We start from the raw sequence: 10,000 nt of genomic DNA, 5'->3' as shown, positions 1-10,000 counted from the left end.
ATAGATACAGATATAAATATACGCATACACACATACACAAGCACACACATGCACACACTCACATAGGTAGGTGTGGCTGTGTGGTAACACGCTTGCTTTCCAACCACATCATTCCAGGTTCAGTCCTACTCCATGGCACCTTGGGCAAGTGTCTTCTACTGTCGCCTCCATCCTACCACAGCTTTGTCAGTAGATTTGGTAAATGGAAACTGAATACAAATATATGTGTATGTGTGTGTGTGCGTTTGCTTGTGTTTGTCTCCCCCACCATCACCACTACTTGACAATGGGTGTTGGTGTTTTTATGTACCAGTAACTTAGCAGTTTGGCAAAGAGATCGATGGAATAAGTACCAGGCTTCAAGAAACAAGTACTGCAGCCAATTCATTTGACTAAAATGTCTACCAGGCGGTGCCCCAGCATGGCCACAGTCTAAAGACTCGAACAAGTAAAAGAGGAAAGATATTCTGGGGTTGCTTTGTTCAACTGAAAACCTTCAAGGTGGTGTCCCAGCATGGCCACAGCCTAAATACTCGAACAAGTAAAAGATGAAGATATGCTGGGGTTGATTTGCTCAACTAAAAACCTTCAAGGTGGTGCCCCAGCATGGCCGCAGTCCAATGACTGAAACAAGTAAAAGATAAAAGTTATACTGGGATAGATTTGTTCAACTAAAATCCTTCAAGGTGGTGCCCCAGCATGGCCGCAGTCCAATGACTGAAACAAGTAAAAGATATGCTGGGGTTGATTTGTTCAACTAAAAACCTTCAAGGTGGTGCCCCAGCATGGCCGTAGTCCAATGACTGAAACAAGTAAAAGATGAAAGATATACTGGGATAGATTTGTTCAACTAAAATCCTTCAAGGTGGTGCCCCAGCATGGCCACAGCCCAACGACTGAAACAAGTAAAAGATGAAAAATTCTGGGGTTGATTTGTTCAACTAAAAACCTTCAAGGTGGTGCCCCAGCATGGCCACAGTCTAAAGAATCGAACAAGTAAAAGATGAAAGATATTCTGGGATAGATTTGTTCAAATAAAAACCTTCAAGGTGGTGCCCCAGCATGGCCACAGTCTAATGACCAAAACAAGTAAAAGATGAAAGATATTCTGGGGTTGATTTGTTCAACTAAAAACCTTCAATGTGGTGCCCCAGCATGGCCACAGTCTAAAGACTGAAACAAGTAAAAGATGAGTGATATACTGGGGTTGATTTGTTCAACTAAAAACCTTCAATGTGGTGCCCCAGCATGGCCACAGTCTAAAGACTGAACAAGTAAATGAAAGATATACTGGGGTTGATTTGTTCAACTAAAAACCTTCAATGTGGTGCCCCAGCATGGCCACAGTCTAAAGACTCGAACAATTAAAAGATGAAAGATATTCTGGGCTTGATTTGTTCAACTAAAACCTTCAAGGTGGTGCCCAGCCCCAGCATGGCCACAGTCTAAAGACTCGAACAAGTAAAAGATGAAAGATATTCTGGGCTTGATTTGTTCAACTAAAACCTTCAAGGTGGTGCCCCAGCATGGCCACAGTCTAAAGACTCGAACAATTAAAAGATGAAAGATATTCTGGGCTGTTGATTTGTTCAACTAAAAACCTTCAAGTGGTGCCCCAGCATGGCCACAGTCTAAAGACTCGAACAATTAAAAGATGAAAGATATTCTGGGCTTGATTTGTTCAACTAAAAACCTTCAAGGTGGTGCCCCAGCATGGCCACAGTCTAAAGACTCGAACAATTAAAAGATGAAAGATGAAGAATATTCTGGGCTTGATTTGTTCAACTAAAAACCTTCAAGGGGTGCCCCAGCATGGCCACAGTCTAAAGACTCGAACAATTAAAAGATGAAAGATTTCTGGGCTTGATTTGTTCAACTAAAAACCTTCAAGGTGGTGCCCCAGCATGGCCACAGTCTAAAGACTCGAACAATTAAAAGATGAAAGATATTCTGGGCTTGATTTGTTCAACTAAAAACCTTCAAGGTGGTGCCCCAGCATGGCCACAGTCTAAAGACTCGAACAATTAAAAGATGAAGATATTCTGGGCTTGATTTGTTCAACTAAAAACCTTCAAGGTGGTGCCCCAGCATGGCCACATTCTAAAGACTCGAACAATTAAAAGATGAAATATTCTGGGCTGATTTGTTCAACTAAAAACCTTCAAGGTGGTGCCCCAGCATGGCCACAGTCTAAAGACTCGAACATTAAAAGATGAAAGATATTCTGGGCTTGATTTGTTCAACTAAAAACCTTCAAGGTGGTGCCCCGCATGGCCACAGTCAAAGACTCGAACAATTAAAAGATGAAAGATATTCTGGGCTTGATTTGTTCAACTAAAAACCTTCAAGGTGGTGCCCCAGCATGGCCACAGTCTAAAGACTCGAACAATTAAAAGATGAAAGATTTCTGGGCTTGATTTGTTCAACTAAAAACCTTCAAGGTGGTGCCCCAGCATGGCCACAGTCTAAAGACTCGAACAATTAAAAGAGAAAAGATATTCTGGGCTTGATTTGTTCAACTAAAAACCTTCAAGGTGGTGCCCCAGCATGGCCACAGTCTAAAGACTCGAACAATTAAAAGATGAAAGATATTCGGGCTTGATTTGTGTCAACAACTAAAAACCTTCAAGGTGGTGCCCCAGCATGGCCACAGTCTAAAGACTCGAACAATTAAAAGATGAAAGATATTCTGGGCTGATTTGTTCAACTAAAAACCTTCAAGGTGGTGCCCCAGCATGGCCACAGTCTAAAGACTCGAACATAAAAAATGAAAGATATTCTGGGCTTGATTTGTTCAACTAAAAACCTTCAAGGTGTGCCCCAGCATGGCCACAGTCTAAAGACTCGAACAATTAAAAGATGAAAGATATTCTGGGCTTGATTTGTTCAACTAAAACCTTCATGGTGGTGCCCCAGCATGGCCACAGTCTAAAGACTCGAACAATTAAAAGATGAAAGATATTCTGGGCTTGATTTGTTCAACTAAAAACCTTCAGGTGGTGCCCCAGCATGGTCACAGTCTAAAGACTCGAACAATTAAAAGATGAAAGATATTCTGGGCTTGATTTGTTCAACTAAAAACCTTCAAGGTGGTGCCCCAGCATGGTCACAGTCTAAAGACTCGAACAATTAAAAGATGAAAGATATTCTGGGCTTGATTTGTTCAACTAAAAACCTTCAAGGTGGTGCCCCAGCATGGCCACAGTCTAAAGACTCGAACAATTAAAAGATGAAAGATATTCTGGCTTGATTTGTTCAACTAAAAACCTTCAAGGTGGTGCCCCAGCATGGCCACAGTCTAAAGACTCGAACAATTAAAAGATGAAAGATATTCTGGGCTTGATTTGTTCAACTAAAAACCTTCAAGGTGGTGCCCCAGCATGGTCCACAGTCTAAAGACTCGAACAATTAAAAGATGAAAGATATTCTGGGCTTGATTTGTTCAACTAAAAACCTTCAATTGTGGTGCCCCAGCATGGCCACAGTCTAAAGACTCGAACAATTAAAGATGAAGATATTCTGCTTGATTTGTTCAACTAAAAACCTTCAAGTGGTGCCCCAGCATGGTCACAGTCTAAAGACTCGAACAATTAAAAGATGAAAGATTTCTGGGCTTGATTTGTTCACTAAAAACCTTCAAGTGGTGCCCCAGCATGGCCACAGTCTAAAGACTCGAACATTAAAAGATGAAAGATATTCTGGGCTTGATTTGTTCAACTAAAACCTTCATGGTGGTGCCCCAGCATGGTCACAGTCTAAAGACTCGAACAATTAAAAGATGAAGATATTCTGGGCTTGATTTGTCAACTAAAACCTTCAAGGTGGTGCCCGCACATGGCCACAGTCTAAAGACTCGAACAATTAAAAGATGAAAGATAATCTGGGCTTGATTTGTTCACTAAAAACCTTCAAGGTGGTGCCCCAGCATGGCCACGTTCTAAAGACTCGAACAATTAAAAGATGAAAGATATTCTGGGGTTGATTTTTTCAACTCAAAACCTTCATGGTGGTGCCCCAGCATGGTCACAGTCTAAAGACTCGAACAATTAAAAGATGAAAGATATTCTGGGCTTGATTTGTTCAACTAAAAACCTTCAAGGTGGTGCCCCAGCATGGCCACAGTCTAAAGACTCGAACAATTAAAAGATGAAAGATATTCTGGGCTTGATTTGTTCAACTAAAAACCTTCAAGGTGGTGCCCCCATGGCCACAGTCTAAAGACTCGAACAATAAAAGATGAAAGATATTCTGGCTTGATTTGTTCAACTAAAAACCTTCAAGGTGGTGCCCCAGCATGGTCACAGTCTAAAGACTCGAACAATTAAAAGATGAAAGATATTCTGGGCTTGATTTGTTCAACTAAAAACCTTCAAGGTGGTGCCCCAGCATGGCCACAGTCTAAAGACTCGAACAATTAAAAGATGAAAGATATTCTGGGCTTGATTTGTTCAACTAAAAACCTTCATGGTGTGCCCCAGCATGGTCACAGTCTAAAGACTCGAACAATTAAAAGATGAAAGATATTCTGGGCTTGATTTGTTCAACTAAAAACCTTCAAGGTGGTGCCCCAGCATGGCCACAGTCTAAAGACTCGAACAATTAAAAGATGAAAGATATTCTGGGCTTGATTTGTTCAACTAAAAACCTTCAAGGTGGTGCCCCAGCATGGCCACAGTCTAAAGACTCGAACAATTAAAAGATGAAAGATATTCTGGGGTTGATTTGTTCAACTAAAAACCTTCATGGTGGTGCCCCAGCATGGTCACAGTCTAAAGACTCGAACAATTAAAAGATGAAAGATATTCTGGGCTTGATTTGTTCAACTAAAAACCTTCAAGGTGGTGCCCCAGCATGGCCACAGTCTAAAGACTCGAACAATTAAAAGATGAAAGATATTCTGGGCTTGATTTGTTCAACTAAAAACCTTCAAGGTGGTGCCCCAGCATGGCCACAGTCTAAAGACTCGAACAATTAAAAGATGAAAGATATTCTGGGCTTGATTTGTTCAACTAAAAACCTTCAAGGTGGTGCCCCAGCATGGTCACAGTCTAAAGACTCGAACAATTAAAAGATGAAAGATATTCTGGGCTTGATTTGTTCAACTAAAAACCTTCAAGGTGGTGCCCCAGCATGGCCACAGTCTAAAGACTCGAACAATTAAAAGATGAAAGATATTCTGGGCTTGATTTGTTCAACTAAAAACCTTCAAGGTGGTGCCCCAGCATGGCCACAGTCTAAAGACTCGAACAATTAAAGATGAAAGATATTCGGTTGATTTGTTCAACTAAAAACCTTCAAGGTGGTGCCCCAGCATGGCCACAGTCTAAAGACTCGAACAATTAAAGATGAAAGATATTCTGGGCTTGATTTGTTCAACTAAAAACTTCAGGGTGGTGCCCCAGCATGGTCACAGTCTAAAGACTCGAACAATTAAAAGATGAAAGATATTCTGGGCTTGATTTGTTCAACTAAAAACCTTCAAGGTGGTGCCCCAGCATGGCCACAGTCTAAAGACTCGAACAATTAAAAGATGAAAGATATTCTGGGCTTGATTTGTTCAACTAAAAACCTTCAAGGTGGTGCCCCAGCATGGCCACAGTCTAAAGACTCGAACAATTAAAAGATGAAAGATATTCTGGGCTTGATTTGTTCAACTAAAAACCTTCAAGGTGGTGCCCCAGCATGGCAACAGTCTAAAGACTCGAACAATTAAAAGATGAAAGATATTCTGGGCTTGATTTGTTCAACTAAAAACCTTCAAGGTGGTGCCCCAGCATGGCCACAGTCTAAAGACTCGAACAATTAAAAGATAAAGATATTCTGGGCTTGATTTGTTCACTAAAAACCTTCAAGGTTGTGCCCCAGCATGGCCACAGTCTAAAGACTCGAACAATTAAAGATGAAAGATATTCTGGGCTTGATTTGTTCAACTAAAAACCTTCAAGTGTGTGCCCCAGCATGGCCACAGTCTAAAGACTCGAACAATTAAAAGATGAAAGATATTCTGGGGTTGATTTGTTCAACTAAAAACCTTCAAGGTGGTGCCCCAGCATGGCCACAGTCTAAAGACTCGAACAATTAAAAGATGAAAGATATTCTGGGCTTGATTTGTTCAACTAAAAACCTTCAAGGTGGTGCCCCAGCATGGCCACAGTCTAAAGACTCGAACAATTAAAAGATGAAAGATATTCTGGGGTTGATTTGTTCAACTAAAAACCTTCAAGGTGGTGCCCCAGCATGGCCACAGTCTAAAGACTCAAACAAGTAAAAGATGAAAGATATTCTGGGCTTGATTTGTTCAACTAAAAACCTTCAAGGTGGTGCCCCAGCATGGCCACAGTCTAAAGACTCAAACAAGTAAAATGAAAGATTTCTGGGCTTGATTTGTTCAACTAAAACCTTCAAGGTGGTGCCCCAGCATGGCCACAGTCTAAAGACTCAAACAAGTAAAAGATGAAAGATATTCTGGCTTGATTTGTTCAACTAAAAACCTTCAAGGTGGTGCCCCAGCATGGCCACAGTCTAAAGACTCGAACAATTAAAAGATGAAAGATATTCTGGGGTTGATTTGTTCAACTAAAAACCTTCATGGTGGTGCCCCAGCATGGCCACAGTCTAAAGACTCAAACAAGTAAAAGATGAAAGATATTCTGGGGTTGATTTATTCAACTAAAAACCTTCAAGGTTGTGCCCCAGCATGGCCACAGTCTAAAGACTCGAACAAGTAAAAGATGAAAGATATTCTGGGGTTGATTTATTCAACTAAAAACCTTCAAGGTGGTGCCCCAGCATGGTCACAGTCTAAAGACTCGAACAAGTAAAAGATGAAAGATATTCTGGGCTTGATTTGTTCAACTAAAAACCTTCAAGGTGGTGCCCCAGCATGGCCACAGTCTAAAGACTGAAACAAGTAAGAGATGAAAGATATTCTGGGGTTGATTTGTTCAACTAAAAACCTTCAAGGTGGTGCCCCAGCATGGCCACAGTCTAAAGACTGAAACAAGTAAAAGATGAAAGATATTCTAGGGTTGATTTGTTCAACTAAAAACCTTCAAGGTGGTGCCCCAGCATGGCCACAGTCTAAAGACTCGAACAAGTAAAAGATGAAAGATATTCTGGGCTTGATTTGTTCAACTAAAAACCTTCATGGTGGTGCCCCAGCATGGCCACAGTCTAAACTCTCGAACAAGTAAAAGATGAAAGATATTCTGGGCTTGATTTGTTCAACTAAAAACCTTCAAGGTGTGCCCCAGCATGGCCACAGTCTAAAGACTCGAACAAGTAAAAGATGAAAGATATTCTGGGCTTGATTTGTTCAACTAAAAGCCTTCATGTGGTGCCCCAGCATGGCCACAGTCTAAAGACTCGAACAAGTAAAAGATGAAAGATATTCTGGGGTTGATTTATTCAACTAAAAACCTTCAAGGTGGTGTCCCAGCATGGCCACAGTCTAAAGACTGAAACAAGTAAAAGATGAAAGATATTCTGGGCTTGATTTGTTCAACTAAAAACCTTCAAAGTGGTGCCCCAGCATGGCCACAGTCTAAAGACTCGAACAATTAAAAGATGAAAGATATTCTGGGCTTGATTTGTTCAACTAAAAACCTTCAAAGTGGTGCCCCAGCATGGCCACAGTCTAAAGACTCGAACAATTAAAAGATGAAAGATATTCTGGGCTTGATTTGTTCAACTAAAAGCCTTCATGGTGGTGCCCCAGCATGGCCACAGTCTAAAGACTCGAACAAGTAAAAGATGAAAGATATTCTGGGGTTGATTTATTCAACTAAAAACCTTCAAGGTGGTGTCCCAGCATGGCCACAGTCTAAAGACTGAAACAAGTAAAAGATGAAGATATTCTGGCTTGATTTGTTCAACTAAAAACCTTCAAAGTGGTGCCCCAGCATGGCCACAGTCTAAAGACTCGAACAATTAAAAGATGAAAGATATTCTGGGCTTGATTTGTTCAACTAAAAACCTTCAAAGTGGTGCCCCAGCATGGCCACAGTCTAAAGACTCGAACAATTAAAAGATGAAAGATATTCTGGGCTTGATTTGTTCAACTAAAAACCTTCAAAGTGGTGCCCCAGCATGGCCACAGTCTAAAGACTCGAACAAGTAAAAGATGAAAGATATTCTGGGGTTGATTTGTTCAACTAAAAACCTTCAAAGTGGTGCCCCAGCATGGCCACAGTCTAAAGACTCGAACAATTAAAAGATGAAAGATATTCTGGGCTTGATTTGTTCAACTAAAAACCTTCAAAGTGGTGCCCCAGCATGGCCACAGTCTAAAGACTCGAACAATTAAAAGATGAAAGATATTCTGGGCTTGATTTGTTCAACTAAAAACCTTCATGGTGGTGCCCCAGCATGGCCACAGTCTAAAGACTCGAACAATTAAAAGATGAAAGATATTCTGGGGTTGATTTGTTCAACTAAAAACCTTCAAGGTGGTGCCCCAGCATGGCCACAGTCTAAAGACTCGAACAATTAAAAGATGAAAGATATTCTGGGGTTGATTTATTCAACTAAAAACCTTCAAGGTGGTGCCCCAGCATGGCCACAGTCTAAAGACTCGAACAATTAAAAGATGAAAGATATTCTGGGCTTGATTGTTCAACTAAAAACCTTCAGGTGGTGCCCCAGCATGGCCACAGTCTAAAGACTCGAACAATAAAAGATGAAAGATTCTGGGCTTGATTTGTTCAACTAAAAACCTTCAAAGTGGTGCCCCAGCATGGCCACAGTCTAAAGACTCGAACAATTAAAAGATGAAAGATATTCTGGGCTTGATTTGTTCAACTAAAAACCTTCATGGTGGTGCCCCAGCATGGCCACAGTCTAAAGACTCGAACAATTAAAAGATGAAAGATATTCTGGGCTTGATTTGTTCAACTAAAAACCTTCAAAGTGGTGCCCCAGCATGGCCACAGTCTAAAGACTCGAACAATTAAAAGATGAAAGATATTCTGGGCTTGATTTGTTCAACTAAAAACCTTCATGGTGGTGCCCCAGCATGGCCACAGTCTAAAGACTCGAACAATTAAAAGATGAAAGATATTCTGGGCTTGATTTGTTCAACTAAAAACCTTCAAGGTGGTGCCCCAGCATGGCCACAGTCTAAAGACTCGAACAATTAAAAGATGAAAGATATCTGGGCTTGATTTGTTTAAACTAAAACCTTCAAAGTGGTGCCCCAGCATGGCCACAGTCTAAAGACTCGAACAATTAAAAGATGAAAGATATTCTGGGGTTGATTTGTTCAACTAAAAACCTTCAAAGTGGTGCCCCAGCATGGCCACAGTCTAAAGACTCGAACAATTAAAAGATGAAAGATATTCTGGGCTTGATTTGTTCAACTAAAAACCTTCAAGGTGGTGCCCCAGCATGGCCACAGTCTAAAGACTCGAACAATTAAAAGATGAAAGATATCTGGGGTTGATTTGTTCAACTAAAAACCTTCAAAGTGGTGCCCCAGCATGGCCACAGTCTAAAGACTCGAACAATTAAAAGATGAAAGATATTCTGGGGTTGATTTGTTCAACTAAAAACCTTCAAGGTGGTGCCCCAGCAGGGCCACAGTCTAAAGACTCAAACAAGTAAAAGATGAAAGATATTCTGGGCTTGATTTGTTCAACTAAAAACCTTCAAGGTGGTGCCCCAGCAGGGCCACAGTCTAAAGACTCAAACAAGTAAAAGATGAAAGATATTCTGGGCTTGATTTGTTCAACTAAAAACCTTCAAGGTGGTGCCCCAGCAGGCCACAGTCTAAAGACTCAAACAAGTAAAAGATGAAAGATATTCTGGGGTTGATTTGTTCAACTAAAAACCTTCAAGGTGGTGCCCCAGCAGGCCACAGTCTAAAGACTCAAACAAGTAAAAGATGAAAGATATTCTGGGCTTGATTTGTTCAACTAAAAACCTTCAAGGGGTGCCCCAGCATGGCCACAGTCTAAGACTCAAACAATTAAAAGATGAAAGATATTCTGGTTTGATTTGTTCA

The 10,000-nt window shown here is 40.9% G+C and overlaps 1 protein-coding gene across 2 annotated transcripts in view; it reads right to left on the bottom strand.

Annotated features, from left to right (window-relative positions):
- Positions 1-10,000, bottom strand: part of LOC115226169 (C-Maf-inducing protein) — a 116,177-nt gene that overhangs the window by 84,035 nt on the left and 22,142 nt on the right. The gene's annotated exons all lie outside the window — the stretch shown is intronic.

This window comes from Octopus sinensis, linkage group LG29, assembly GCF_006345805.1.
Source record: "Octopus sinensis linkage group LG29, ASM634580v1, whole genome shotgun sequence".
Classification (NCBI taxonomy): domain Eukaryota; kingdom Metazoa; phylum Mollusca; class Cephalopoda; order Octopoda; family Octopodidae; genus Octopus; species Octopus sinensis.
Note: the sequence above shows the minus strand (reverse complement) of the source record. Positions and strands in the feature narration are given on the sequence as shown.